At 53.2% G+C, this 15,572-nt stretch overlaps 1 protein-coding gene across 1 annotated transcript in view; it reads left to right on the top strand.

The window, feature by feature from the left end:
* Nucleotides 1-251: 251 nt before the first annotated feature.
* LOC147725795 (uncharacterized) overlaps nt 252-15,572 on the top strand; it is a 121,474-nt gene continuing 106,153 nt past the window's right edge. The window contains exon 1 of the mRNA XM_086959942.1: nt 252-460. The gene's annotated coding sequence lies outside the window, so the exon portion shown is untranslated. The remainder of the gene's footprint in view (nt 461-15,572) is intronic.

Raw genomic sequence — 15,572 nt, 5'->3', positions numbered from 1 at the left:
GCCAGAACAACAAACCCTCCTGACAGACCTGACCTGAGCAGGGCTCGGGGGACACTGCAGCTGCACTTTATTCTGTTTTAAACTTTCACTTCAATCTTTTGTTCGCAGCCTCGAGGCTGCATCTTCCTGTAGAGCCCCCCCCCCCCCCCTCACCACCCCCAGGCTGCCTTGACAGGCTCCTCCCACCCGCTGCCGGGCTCAGGAAACAGAGGCTCCATCACCGCTTCCTCATGGGCGGTGCCGGCCTCTGCTGGGCTCAGATCTGCAGCCCTGGATGCCAGGGTCAAGGTGGTGCCAGCCTCCCCTGGGGTCTGCCAGGGTCACCGGCAGTGCCAGCCTCCCCTGGGGTCTGCCAGGGTCACCGGCGGTGCCAGCCTCCCCTGGGTCAGCCGTTCTGGGACCAGCAGCCTCTCCTGGCATCAGATCTGCCTCTGCTGGACACAAGCAGCCCCTGGCACTGGTAGGTTCGTTTCCTCCTATAATTGTACAAGATCACAGGGCGCGCAGAACTTCCTGAAACTTTTGTCTCAGTTTGTGCGATGAGGAGACCTGGCTTCTTTCTGTGTTTGCTGCAGAAACAAACCTCCTTCTGAACCCCTCGAGCATCAGGGACATTTTGTTGGAGATATTTTAAATGCTGTTTTTAGGCCCTCACTGTGCGGCTCCAGGAGGTGGTATTACTTGCCATTAGGCTCTTCCGGGGGAGTTTGTATGCACAGGGCTGATTCTTGGAGTTCATTTAGCAATCTAAAACAGTATTGTAGAGGGAGACCGACACTGGGGTAAACAAGCATTGACAATGCAATAGGTCTCGCCTTTGATGAAGTTGAAGCCATTTGCTTGGCTAATGCTATTGTATAGCAACGCAAATGGCTTTAACTTAATAAAAGGCGAAACCCATTGCATTTTCAATGCTTGTTTTAAATGTAATGGCAAAGTATGCAAGTTACTTAGCCCTGTCAGCCGAAGACAGAGCAGAGATGTGAGATTGAATCCTATTACATCACAGTGCGTTCTGGTGTCTTGGAATATCAGATCTGCTTTTGTTTTAAAATACACTGTTTCGACCTCACATTGGTGCAAATCTCGTTCTGCTCCAGTACAACGTTGAGTAACACAGCTCTGGGACCTTAAAACGGAATGAAGTGACCCCTGACTTTGGCTGCCCCCTTCACCGATGGTCGATGTGAGGGCACGGCCTGACCTTGGCTGCCACCCTTCACCGATGGTCGATGGGAGGGGAGGGCCCCTGACCTTGGCTGCTGCCCTTCACCGATGGTCGATGTGAGGGCACGGCCTGACCTTGGCTGCCCCCTTCACCGATGGTCGATGGGAGGGGAGGGCCCCTGACCTTGGCTGCTGCCCTTCACCGATGGTCGATGTGAGGTGATGGCCTGGCCTTGGCTGCCACCCTTCACCGATGGTCGATGGGAGGGGAGGGCCCCTGACCTTGGCTGCTGCCCTTCACCGATGGTCGATGGAAGGGGAGGGCCCCTGCCCTTGGCTGCCCCCTTCACCGATGGGTGATGTGAGGTGATGGCCTGCCCTTGGCTGCCACCCTTCACCGATGGGTGATGTGAGGGGAGGGCCTGACCTTGGCTGCCCCCTTCACCGATGGGTGTTGTGAGGGGAGGGCCTGGCCTTGGCTGCCACCCTTCACCGATGGTCAATGTGAGGGCACGGCCTGACCTTGGCTGCCGCCCTTCACCAATGGTCGATGTGAGGGGAGGGCCCCTGGCCTTGGCTGCCACCCATCACCGATGGGTGATGTGAGGGGAGGGCCTGACATTGGCTGCCCCCTTCACCGATGGGTGATGTGAGGGGAGGGCCTGACATTGGCTGCCCCCTTCACCGATGGTCGATGTGAGGGGAGGGCCTGCCCTTGGCTGCCCCCTTCACCGATGGGTGATGTGAGGGGAGGGCCTGACATTGGCTGCCCCCTTCACCGATGGTCGATGTGAGGGGAGGGCCTGACCTTGGCTGCCCCCTTCACCGATGGGTGATGTGAGGGGAGGGCCTGACATTGGCCGCCCCCTTCACCGATGTCGTTGTGAGGTGACGGCCTGACCTTGGCTGCCCCCTTCACCGATGGGTGTTGTGAGGGGAGGGCCTGGCCTTGGCTGCCACCCTTCACTGATGGTCGATGTGAGGGCATGGCCTGGCCTTGGCTGCCGCCCTTCACCGATGGGTGATGTGAGGGGAGGGCCTGACCTTGGCTGGCACCCTTCACTGATGGGTGCTGTGAGGGGACGGCCTGACCTTGGCTGCCGCCCTTCACCGATGGGTCATGTGAGGGGAGGGCCTGACCTTGGCTGGCATCCTTCACTGATGGGTGATGCGAGGGGAGGGCCTGGCCTTGGCTGCCGCCCTTCACCGATGGTCGATGTGAGGGGAGGGCCTGACTTTGGCTGCCACCCTTCACCGATGGTCGATGTGAGGGGACGGCCTGACTTTGGCTGCCGCCCTTCACCGATGGTCGATGTGAGGGGACGGCCTGACTTTGGCTGCCACCCTTCACTGATGGGTGATGTGAGGGGACGGCCTGACCTTGGCTGCCGCCCTTCACCGATGGGTGATGTGAGGGGAGGGCCTGACCTTGGCTGGCACCCTTCACTGATGGGTGATGCGAGGGGAGGGCCTGACTTTGGCTGCCGCCCTTCACCGATGGTCGATGTGAGGGGACGGCCTGACTTTGGCTGCCGCCCTTCACCGATGGTCGATGTGAGGGGACGGCCTGACTTTGGCTGCCACCCTTCACCGATGGTCGATGTGAGGGGAGGGCCTGACTTTGGCTGCCACCCTTCACCGATGGTCGATGTGAGGGCACGGCCTGGCCTTGGCTGCCACCCTTCACCGATGGTCGATGTGAGGGGAGGGCCTGACCTTCGCTGCCGCCCTTCACCGATGGGTGATGTGAGGGCCCCTGACCTTGGCTGCCGCCCTTCACCGATGGTCGATGGGAGGGGATGACCTGACTTTGGCTGCCCCCTTCACCGATGGGTGATGTGAGGGGAGGGCCTGACCTTGGCTGCCCCCTTCACCGATGGCCGATGTGAGGGCACGGCCTGACCTTGGCTGCCACCCTTCACCGATGGCCGATGTGAGGGCACGGCCTGACCTTGGCTGCCACTCTTCACCGATGGGTGATGTGAGGGGAGGGCCTGGCCCTGGCTGACGCCCTTCACTGATGGTCGATGTGAGGGGAGGGCCTGACACTCTCGATGCAGCCTCACCAGAGCCAGAGGCTCGCTGAACTGCAGCCAACTTTATATCAACTATTGTTTCTTCCTGATTGCCAACTTAATCAGTTAAGTCAATCTTGATTCGAGTATTAAAAAAATAACCAGAGAGTGGCAAAAAAATACAAGTTAGCATCAATCGCGGTAATGAGCATGGTAAAATACAATATATATTGCAAAAAAGTGCTTCTGTAACGCCATGATAAGCCTTTAGCAAGAAGGATCTTGTTTATTTCCTTTTTTATGGACCGGTTATTCTGGCTGTAAGCCAGGAAGAGGATATCTCGCTGCTCCAGGCCATGTTCAGTGTGATAGTGAGGCCTGGTACCCAGGAATCCATGCAGCTTCACAGAGGTCCAACTGGACCCCATCGGGCCTGGGGCCTGGTACCCAGGAACCCATGCTGGCTTCACAGAGGTCCAACTAGACCCATCGGGCCTGGGGCCTGGTACCCAGGAACCCATGCTGGCTTCACAGAGGTCCAACTGGACCCATCGGGCCTGGGGCCTGGTACCCAGGAACCCATGCTGGCTTCTCAGAGGTCCAACTAGACCCATCGGGCCTGGGGCCTGGTACCCAGGAACCCATGCTGGCTTCACAGAGGTCCAACTGGACCCATCGGGCCTGGGGCCTGGTACCCAGGAACCCATGCTGGCTTCACAGCGGTCCAACTGGACCCATCGGGCCTGGGGCCTGGTACCCAGGAACCCATGCTGGCTTCACAGAGGTCCAACTGGACCCATCGGGCCTGGGCCCTGGTACCCAGGAACCCATGCTGGCTTCACAGAGGTCCAACTGGACCCCATCGGGCCTGGGGCCTGGTACCCAGGAATCCATGTGGCTTCACAGAGGTCCAACTGGACCCCATCGGGCCTGGGGCCTGGTACCCAGGAACCCATGCTGGCTTCTCAGAGGTCCAACTAGACCCATCGGGCCTGGGGCCTGGTACCCAGGAACCCATGCTGGCTTCACAGAGGTCCAACTGGACCCATCGGGCCTGGGGCCTGGTACCCAGGAACCCATGCTGGCTTCTCAGAGGTCCAACTAGACCCATCGGGCCTGGGGCCTGGTACCCAGGAACCCATGCAGCTTCACAGAGGTCCAACTGGACCCCATCGGGCCTGGGGCCTGGTACCCAGGAACCCATGCTGGCTTCTCAGAGGTCCAACTAGACCCATCGGGCCTGGGGCCTGGTACCCAGGAACCCATGCTGGCTTCACAGAGGTCCAACTGGACCCATCGGGCCTGGGGCCTGGTACCCAGGAACCCATGCTGGCTTCACAGCGGTCCAACTGGACCCATCTGGCCTGGGGCCTGGTACCCAGGAACCCATGCTGGCTTCACAGAGGTCCAACTGGACCCATCGGGCCTGGGCCCTGGTACCCAGGAACCCATGCTGGCTTCACAGAGGTCCAACTGGACCCCATCGGGCCTGGGGCCTGGTACCCAGGAATCCATGTGGCTTCACAGAGGTCCAACTGGACCCCATCGGGCCTGGGGCCTGGTACCCAGGAATCCATGTGGCTTCACAGAGGTCCAACTGGACCCCATCGGGCCTGGGGCCTGGTACCCAGGAATCCATGTGGCTTCACAGAGGTCCAACTGGACCCCATCGGGCCTGGGTCCTGGTACCCAGGAATCCATGTGGCTTCACGGGGGTCCAACTGGACCCCATCGGGCCTGGGGCCTGGTACCCAGGAACCCATGTGGCTTCACAGAGGTCCAACTGGACCCCATCGGGCCTGGAGCCTGGTACCCAGGAATCCATGTGGCTTCACAGAGGTCCAACTGGACCCCATCGGGCCTGGGGGTGTGTAACACTTACAACGCAACTTTTACGTCGCATTCCGTTACAACGCAGATTTTACAACGCGGGATCCATTACATCGGATGTCATTACAATGCATGGCCTTACATCGCAGATGCTATTACAACGCATACTATTACATCGTAAGTATTGGTAAGTATTTAATTTTTTTAAAATTTTATTTATTATTATTTAATTCATTTAATTATTATTAATTATTAAAAAAAATATTTATTTTTGTTTTTAAATATTATAAATTAAATATATTAATTTAAGTGATTTTTTAAATAAGTATGGTTTTGGGGTACAGGGGTGTTTTTAGGTTTTAGGGCAGGGTTTGGGTTTTGGGGTACAGGGGTGTTTTTAGGTTTTAGGGCAGGGTTTGGGTTTTGGGGTACAGGGGTGTTTTTAGGTTTTAGGGCAGGGTTTTGGGTTTTGGGGTACAGGGGTGTTTTTAGGTTTTAGGGCAGGGTTTGGGTTTTGGGGTACAGGGGTGTTTTTAGGTTTTAGGGCAGGGTTTGGGTTTTGGGGTACAGGGGTGTTTTTAGGTTTTAGGGCAGGGTTTGGGTTTTGGGGTACAGGGGTGTTTTTAGGTTTTAGGGCAGGGTTTGGGTTTTGGGGTACAGGGGTGTTTTTAGGTTTTAGGGCAGGGTTTGGGTTTTGGGGTACAGATGTGTTTTTAGGTTTTAGGGCAGGGTTTGGGTTTTGGGGTACAGGGGTGTTTTTAGGTTTTAGGGCAGGGTTTGGGTTTTGGGGTACAGGGGTGTTTTTAGGTTTTAGGGCAGGGTTTGGGTTTTGAGGTACAGGGGTGTTTTTAGGTTTTAGGGCAGGGTTTGGGTTTTGGGGTACAGGGGTGTTTTTAGGTTTTAGGGCAGGGTTTGGGTTTTGGGGTACAGGGGTGTTTTTAGGTTTCAGGGTAGGGTTTGGGTTTTGGGGTACAGGGGTGTTTTTAGGTTTTAGGGCAGGGTTTGGGTTTTGGGGTACAGGGGTGTTTTTAGGTTTTAGGGCAGGGTTTGGGTTTTGGGGTACAGGGGTGTTTTTATGTTTTAGGGCAGTGTTTTGGGTTTTGGGGTACAGGGGTGTTTTTAGGTTTTAGGGTAGGGTTCGGGTTTTGGGGTACAGGGGTGTTTTTCGGTTTTAGGGCAGGGTTTGGGTTTAGGGATAATTAAATTATATTTACCATTTTAAAATTAATTGAAATATATTTAATAAATTAAATTAATTATTTTACATTAATTACATTTTTTAATTAAATTAATTAAAGTAAATAAAATATTATTATTAATTTAATTTGATTTCATTATAAAAAAATATGTACATTAAACTAATTATTTTTTTATTAAATTGAATTAATTACAATTTTAAATAAAATTACATTTATTAAATAGATATTATTTTATTAAATTAAATTAATGACAATTTTTAAATGTCTTTTAATTAAATTATTTAAAAAAAATTAATTACAATAAACTAAATAATTTTTTAAAAAAAAGGTATACTTACCTATACTTACGATGTAATGCCATGCGTTGTAATAGCATCTGCGATGTAATGCCATGCATTGTAATGACATCCGTTGTAATGGATCCCGCGTTGTAAAATCTGCGTTGTAACGGAATGCGTTGTAACACAACGCGTTGTACTGACACCAATCCGGCCTGGGGCCTGGTACCCAGGAATCCATGTGGCTTCACAGAGGTCCAACTGGACCCCATCGGGCCTGGGGCCTGGTACCCAGGAACCCATGCGGCTTCACAGAGGTCCAACTGGACCCCATCGGGCCTGGGGCCTGGTACCCAGGAACCCATGCTGGCTTCACAGAGGTCCAACTGGACCCCATCGGGCCCGCTGCCGCCCCCGCCGAGTGCTGGGAGATCACAGGTGCCACTGGTTTGATAAGTTTATTAAAATGGCTTTGCAATGCACATTGGGGATAACCCAGAGATGGGGAAGAGAGCACAAGGCCAGCTGCAGGGAAGGAATCCAGTCCTGGGTGTGAAGATGTTTGTCACTGGGGGTGGAGACGTTTTCTGAATTGTCCTAATGAAAGAGCAGGTTTGAAGTTGTTCCAGAGTCGCGCGGTCTGTTGACACGCGCATGTTCCTTATAAGTCTTTTTTCAACCTCTGTCATGTAATGCTGCGTCTTTCTAGTGGCGCAAGCACACCGGACACATTGAGCTTAGAAGCAATGCATTCAGGTTTGCTTGTGGACCTCACTGCACTCTTTGCACTTGAGCCTGGCAGGGGGCAGGGCTGTTCCTCTAGGGAGGTGAGATATGTTCACCTCTGTTCAGGTCGAGCATTCCACGCCTCTTGTCCATACTTTAGTATGTTCTTATAGGTGCATGGACTTTGTGGGCTCTGGAGATCAGCCCTAGGACTTGTCTGCTTCCCCTTAGGGACTTTTACTTCTGTTCAGCTGCCTCTAGTAACTGTCTTGATAGAAAACCACCAGCAGAGGTCAGTAAAATACCAGAATCACTTTAGCCTTCTCTAGATTCCAGTCCATAGAAATTGTCTTCCACCAGCACCTGTGGACAATGGTATGTTATTCAAATCTTGTATTTTCAGTGATATGACCACCGAACGCTCTTGTTTTATATTAAAAACAGAGCTTCGGAGTATACCATTTCCAGCTGAAAGGCAATATGTCCCTCCATGTGTTCCCATCCCTGGCGTGTCACGCAGTTTGGTGCTTACTTTCCCTCCATGTTAAAGAACAGTCGATGTTTCAGCACCAGGCGAATGTGCTGCATAGCTAAATACATACAAGGTCCCAAAGGCGAGACCGCTTGCATTGCAAATGCTTGTCTTTCTAGTCTTTATCTTTTTTGTTTTTGTTTTAGTCATCTTTGTGATTTTAATCTATGTTTTCATGTTACAGTAATTCAAAGCCAATTGTACTTTTTCTCCAATGGTATTCATATTTTTTTGTGAAGTGAATTATATATTTGATGAGTTCCTGCGCCTGTTCTACCTCTGCCTGCTTGCTCGCAGGCATGCATTACTAATCCTGGATTCAGAGATGCCTTTTCTGTTCTCGAGCCAGGGAGATAAGACGCAGGGGCACCGCAGCAACACTACTTGAAAGAATGGAGTGTGTCTCAGAGCAGGAATGAAAAGAAAGAAGTCCGTTAGGCAGGCAGAAGGGTAAACGCAGACCTTTCGTTTCCTAGGGCTTCCGCTTGGCGTTCATAGAAAGAGTGGATGTAGGATATTCCTCCACGTAGCCCTCACTCTTGCCTGTTTTGCATTCATTTTTGCAGTGAGTTCCCAGCCTAACATTTTCCGGTCGAGCCTGGACAGCGCATGCGCTGCTCTACGAGGCATGCGGTATTCGAGTATGGACTGGAAGCTCCGCCCACTCCCCGCCCATATTTTTTCATTGTTTTGTGCCATTGTCCTTCGTAAATGCTGGCTTCTGATTCGTTAATAGGCTTGTCAGTCCCTCCTTTGTGCCGCCTTGTCTTCATTTGTTCATCCCATGAGGACTGGCCCTTTTACTTCTGTTGTTACGCGGTGCGTTTTATTCAATCTGTAAGCACTATTTTCTTTAATGAGTTTCACCTACTGCAGTCCCGACGTGCTTTCCTGCAACATTCAGCGCGCCATGCACGCTTTCACTTTCCAAGCAGACTGGGACAATGGCGCCCCCTTCTTTGAGATGAAAGGAGCTGGCCTAACGGCTAGGGTTCTCGACCTCTGACCTGGGGAACTGGGTTCAAGTCTCGGTAATGACGCTAAAAACATCCGGTGATTCTGGGCAAATCACTTAATCTCCCTGTGCCTAACAAAAATGAATGTGTGTCCTCATGTAACGTAACTGGTGCTATGTAAAGTGCTTTGATACCCGATTCAGGTCAAGTTTGCGCTATATAAAACTCTGCAAAAAAAAAATAGGTCTCGCATTTACAAAAGTTTCAGCTATTGGCTTTGTAAATGACAATGCCTTTATTTATGTGTTAATTATCAAAACCGATAAATAAAAGGCATTGTCATTTACAATACCTATAGCTTAAACTCTCGCAAATGCGAGACCTCTTGCATTGCAAATGCTTGTTTTAATGTGATTGTGACTCCATTGTGATCTTCTTCTGGTGTTTTTTTCCCTTAGGGTACTTCTCTTTGTTCCCGGTCCCACCCTCGTTTTTCACCACTCCTTTCTATGGGCCGATGTACGACCCTTTCATTTAGCGCCTCGCAATTTGTGACACATTGCGAGTCGAAAATTGCGAGGCGCTAAATGAAATGTACAACAGTGTGTTTACACTGTTTTGTGACCCCCAATGGGGTCGCACATTAGTATTAATTGGCCTCTCGCAATTTGCGGCCCCACTGGGAATGGCAGGCCCTCCCAGGGATGGTGGCCTGCTGGGGTCAGTAGACCACCAGCTCGGGGACTGCTTTCTAATAAAAAAAGAGGCCTGCATTTAAAAAGAAAATACAATGAAACGTTTTAGTTAAATTTTGTAATGGCAGACAGAGGTCCTTGGGACCACTGCCTGCCCGTAAAAAAATATTTTGCATGCATTTGCATAGGGGAAGGGGTCCCCTGGGGAACCCTTCCCCATTGCAAATTCATAACCACCTACTTGAAGTAGGTGGTAATTGCGAGTGTTTTGTGACAGCAATTGCGATCGCAAAACCGTAGTACATTGTTTTGAGCCTCGCTCTTCGTAAGGGAACGCCCCTTCCAAATAGCGAGTCGCAAAATCTATTTAGCGAGTCGCAAGAAAATTGTGACTGGCTATTGAGGCTATGTACATGGCCCCATATGTTTGTGCATGCTCTAACGGGTTCACAACTCCGTTTGCGCATGCAAAAATGGGTCGTACATCTGGCCCTAAATATTTACTATAAGGTGGGGCCGAGACATTAGTGTTTCTATAGCATGACCCTCCCCCTCCGTCCCTCCCTTATAGGAGTGAGTGGGGGGGGGGGACAGTCCATTTATTTTTAATTTTTAATTTTTAATTTTTTTCCCCTCCAATTCTGAAATATTGTAGTTGGGATACATTGAATTTTCCCTCTGAAGGGAATTGGAACTGTGAGTTCTACTCGTCGATTTCTAACCATCACCACATCTGCGGGGGGGCTTGACTAACCTCTGAGGGAGGTTTGGGAGTGGTGAGGCTTGACTAACCTCTGAGGGAGGTTTGGGGGGTGGTGAGGCTTGACTAACCTCTGGGGGAGGTTTGGGGGTGGTGAGGCTTGACTAACCTCTGAGGGAGGTTTGGGGGTGGTGAGGCTTGACTAACCTCTGAAGGAGGTTTGGGGGTGGTGAGGCTTGACTAACCTCTGGGGGAGGTTTGGGGGGTGGTGAGGCTTGACTATCCTCTGAGGGAGGTTTGGGGGTGGTGAGGCTAGGCTAACCTCTGGGGGAGGTTTGGGGGGTGGTGAGGCTAGGCTAACCTCTGAGGGAGGTTTGGGGGTGGTGAGGCTAGGCTAACCTCTGGGGGAGGTTTGGGGGGTGGTGAGGCTAGGCTAACCTCTGAGGGAGGTTTGGGGGTGGTGAGGCTAGGCTAACCTCTGGGGGAGGTTTGGGGGTGGTGAAGCTAGGCTAACCTCTGAGGGGGGTTTGGGGGTGGTGAGGCTAGGCTAACCTCTGGGGGAGGTTTGGGGGTGGTGAGGCTAGGCTAACCTCTGAGGGAGGTTTGGGGGTGGTGAGGCTAGGCTAACCTCTGAGGGAGGTTTGGGGGTGGTGAGGCTTGACTAACCTCTGAGGGAGGTTTGGGGGTGGTGAGGCTTGACTAACCTTTGAGGGAGGTTTGGGGGTGGTGAGGCTTGACTAACCCCTGAGGGAGGTTTGGGGGTGGTGAGGCTAGGCTAACCTCTGAGGGAGGTTTGGGGGTGGTGAGGCTAGGCTAACCTCTGGGGGAGGTTTGGGGGTGGTGAGGCTTGACTAACCTCTGAGGGAGGTTTGGGGGTGGTGAGGCTTGACTAACCTCTGAGGGAGGTTTGGGGGTGGTGAGGCATGACTAACCTCTGAGGAAGGTTTGGGGGTGGTGAGGCTAGGCTAACCTCTGGGGGAGGTTTGGGGGGTGGTGAGGCTAGGCTAACCTCTGAGGGAGGTTTGGGGGTGGTGAGGCTAGGCTACCCTCTGGGGGAGGTTTGGGGGGTGGTGAGGCTAGGCTAACCTCTGAGGGAGGTTTGGGGTGGTGAGGCTAGGCTAACCTCTGGGGGAGGTTTGGGGGTGGTGAAGCTAGGCTAACCTCTGAGGGAGGTTTGGGGTGGTGAGGCTAGGCTATCCTCTGGGGGAGGTTTGGGGGTGGTGAGGCTAGGCTAACCTCTGAGGGAGGTTTGGGGGTGGTGAGGCTAGGCTAACCTCTGGGGGAGGTTTGGGGGTGGTGAGGCTTGACTAACCTCTGAGGGAGGTTTGGGGGTGGTGAGGCTTGACTAACCTCTGAGGGAGGTTTGGGGTGGTGAGGCTTGACTAACCTCTGAGGGAGGTTTGGGGGTGGTGAGGCTAGGCTAACCTCTGAGGGAGGTTTGGGGGTGGTGAGGCTAGGCTAACCTCTGGGGGAGGTTTGGGGGTGGTGAGGCTTGACTAACCTCTGAGGGAGGTTTGGGGGTGGTGAGGCTTGACTAACCTCTGAGGGAGGTTTGGAGGTGGTGAGGCTAGGCTAACCTCTGAGGGAGGTTTGGGGGTGGTGAGGCTAGGCTAACCTCTGAGGGAGGTTTGGGGGTGGTGAGGCTAGGCTAACCTCTGAGGGAGGTTTGGGGGTGGTGAGGCTAGGCAAACCTCTGGGGGGTGGTGGGGCTTGGTCCGGTGACACTAAACAGATGTTGGCTTGGATCGGGTGTCCTCCTTGTACTTGGTGTATCACGGATTCTGCAGGATTACCGCCTGTGCTGCCGCGAAGGGGACCACGGGTACAGTCGCCTCCGCCCTGGATCTTAGCAGAGCCGCCACCTGTCACCGCAGAAACCTTGATCTCTAAAATAGAGGGTGTGGGGCGCTGTAATGGAAGCCAGGGAGGGTGTGGGGGCGCTGTAATGGAAGGCAGGGAGGGTGTGGGGGCGCTGTAATGGAAGCCAGGGAGGGTGTTTGGCTCTGTAATGGAAGGTAGGGAGGGTGTGGGGGCGCTGTAATGGAAGCCGGGGAGGGTGTGGGGGCGCTGTAATGGCTGCCAGGGATGGTGTGGGGGCGCTGTAATGGAACCCGGGGAGGGTGTGGGGGCGCTGTAATGGAAGCTAGAGAGGTTGTGTGGACGCTGTAATGTAAGCCAGGGAGGGTGTGGGGGCGCTGTAATGGAAGCCAGGGAGGGTGTGGGGCTCTGTAATGGAAGGTAGGGAGGGTGTGGGGGCGCTGTAATGGAAGCCGGGGAGGGTGTGGGGGCGCTGTAATGGAAGCCAGGGAGGGGGTGGGGCTCTGTAATGGAAGCCAGGGTGGGTGTGGGGCGCTGTAATGGAAGCCAGATAGGGTGTGGGGCGCTGTAATTGAAGCCAGGGAGGGTGTGGGGGCGCTGTAATGGAAGCCGGGGAGGGTGTGGGGGCGCTGTAATGGATGCCAAGGACGGTGTGTGGGCGCTGTAATGGAAGCCAGGGAGGGTGTGGGGGCGCTGTAATGGAAGCCAGGGAGGGTGTGGGGCGCTGTAATGGAAGCCAGGGAGAGTGTGGGGGCGCTGTAATGGAAGCCAGGGAGGATGTGGGGGCGCTGTAATGGAAGCCAGAGAGGATGTACGGGTGCTGTAATGGAGGCCAGGGACGGTGTGGGGCGTTGTAATGGAAGCCGGGGAGGGAGTGGGGGCGCTGTAATGGAAGCCAGGGACGTTGTGGGGCGCTGTAATGGAAGCCAGGGACGTTGTGGGGCGCTGTAATGGAAGCTGGGGAGGGTGTGGGGGTGCTGTAATGGAAGCTGGGGAGGGTGTGGGGGCGCTGTAATGGAAGCCAGAGAGGGTGTGGGGGTGCTGTAATGGAAGCCAGGGACGGTGTGGGGCGCTGTAATGGAAGCTGGGGAGGGTGTGGGGGCGCTGTAATGGAAGCCAGAGAGGGTGTGGGGGTGTTGTAATGGAAGCCAGGGACGGTGTGGGGCGCTGTAATGGAAGCCGGGGAGGGTGTGGGGGCGCTGTAATGGAAGCCAGGGACGGTGTGGGCGCTGTAATGGAAGCCAGGGAGGGTGTGGGGGTGCTATAATGGAAGGCAGAGAGGGTGTGGGGGCACTGTAATGGAAGCCAGGGAGGGTGTGGGGTTGCTGTAATGGAAGCCAGGGAGGGTGTGGGGGTGCTGTAATGGAAGCCAGGGAGGGTGTGGGGGTGCTGTAATGGATGCCGGGTAGGGTGTGGGGCGCTGTAATGGAAGCCAGAGAGGGTGTGGGCGCGCTGTAATGGAAGCCAGGGACGGTGAGGGGCGCTGTAAGGGAAGCCAGGAAAGGTGTGGCTCCTATGCCTTGTGCCTCCACTGCTCCTGTGCACTGCTGCTCCACTGCTCCTATGCACTGCGGCTCCACTGCTCCTATGCACTGCTGCTCCACTGCTCCTATGCACTGCGGCTCCACTGCTCCTATGCACTACGGCTCCACTTCTCCTATGCACTGCAGCTCCACTGATCCTTTGCACTGCAGCTTCACTGCTCCTATGCACTGCGGCTCCACTGCTCCTATCCACTGCGGCTGCACTGCTCCTATGCACTGCGGCTCCACTGCTCCTATGCACTGCAGCTCCACTGCTCCTATGCACTGCTGGTGCACTGCTCCTATGCGCTGCGGCTCCATTGCTCCTATGCACTGCAGCTGCACTGCTCCTATGCACTGCGGTTCCACTGCTCCTATACACTGCAGCTCCACTGCTCCTATGCACTGAGACTCCACTGCTCCTATGCACTACAGCTTCACTGCTCCTATGCACTGCGGCTCCACTGCTCCTATGCACTGCGGCTCCACTGCTCCTATGCACTGCAGCTCCACTGCTCCTATGCACTGGTTCTCCACTGCGCCGGACACACACTCGACCCTGTCTTCTCATCCAGCAAGGACATCGCCTTCAGCCACGCCACCGGACTCCACTGGACGGACCACAGCTGCGTCCACTTCAGCTTCAGAAAGACCACGATCCACCACCACCAGCAACAGGCTGCACGCAGAAGCTGGAACAAGATCACAGCCGACCAGCTCGCGACTTCCCTGAGCAAGAACCCACCCACCAGCGCAACGAACCCCAGCCAAGCGCCCACCAACCTCACGAAGTGGATCAGCGACTGCGCAGACGACCTCGCCCCCCTGAGGACCCCGCCTAGCAGACCCGGCAGCAAGAAAGCCCCATGGTTCACCGACGAACTCAGGAGCTCCAAGAAGAACTGCCGAGCCCTCGAGAGAGCCTGGCGCAGAGACCCAACACCGGACAACATGACTGCCCTCATGCTCGCCACCCGAAAACACCACCAACTGATCCACGCCACCAAGAAAACTGCATTCAAGGAACGACTGGACAACAACGCACACAACAGCAAGGAACTCTTCAACATCGTTAAAGAGCTCTCCAACCCCAACGCCGGAAACAACTGTCATATGGTTACTGCGTTTCTATATATTGTGTTAAGTTAGCATGAGTTTATTAAATGTTTAAACACCATATTTTCCTTCGGCTTCAGTTTGCACACGACACCTAATTGTTATTGTAGCTTTCAACCTAGACGAAAGATGTGATTTATTTGAGAATAGTATGTTATTGCTCTGATATCAGTCGTGCTTGGTACACTTGGTACAACTGTCTGCACACTGAGAACTGCACCCTCTAAGAATAACCTAACACAAGGTTGCTGAAGGCCTGATCCTCGCACCACATTAGACATAACACAAATAATGTTGCTGCCAACATTGGGCTCTAAGCGGGTTTAAGATAGAGTTACAGGGAATGAATCAACACACTTGATGCTTCGCATGCAGAGAGCTGGTAGCTGTTGATGTGATCTGCTCCTACTGACCATTAGAGGTATGGGCCCGCCCTGCTAAAAACCCAAATGAGACCTTCTTAGATATAATATAATATGCTAAATCGGGTGCGCAAAATATAGGTGATACAAACTTTATATAGATTTTGCATTATAATATGCTATCACCATTCGCTTACTATGGACTAGTGACTATGCTGTTAACTCTAGTTTTTATAATATGTATGTTGATATTATATAAGATACTGTGTTTGAGAACCTTGCATTGAAAAATCAATATTTCAAACTTGCACGTGTGTTCTTTGACTCCCAGTTTTTGTTTGAAATGATTATATAACGAATAGTGTTCATGTGTTCCACGATACCTGAGGTACCCTAAGTTCATGTTCTGGATTGTCTAAGTCATTGGGAAGTTGTTAGTACCAATGAGACACTGTAGCTAGCTTGGTAAGGGGATTTCTGATACTAAGGTGAGTTTTGGGTCACCCTAACTCACCCAGGTTCTAGATCTCTGTGCACAGTTCTGTGGGAGAACGGAAACCCTGCTACATGGCGCCCATACGTTGTTGGCCTTATATCATGACACTCGAGTAGTATATCATTCAATCCTTAACACCCTTCATTCCCGTTTCCGGTA

The sequence above is a fragment of the Lissotriton vulgaris genome, chromosome 3_1 (genome assembly GCF_964263255.1).
Source record: "Lissotriton vulgaris chromosome 3_1, aLisVul1.2, whole genome shotgun sequence".
In the NCBI taxonomy this organism is placed as follows: domain Eukaryota; kingdom Metazoa; phylum Chordata; class Amphibia; order Caudata; family Salamandridae; genus Lissotriton; species Lissotriton vulgaris.
This window is presented reverse-complemented; position numbering and strand designations above follow the sequence as displayed.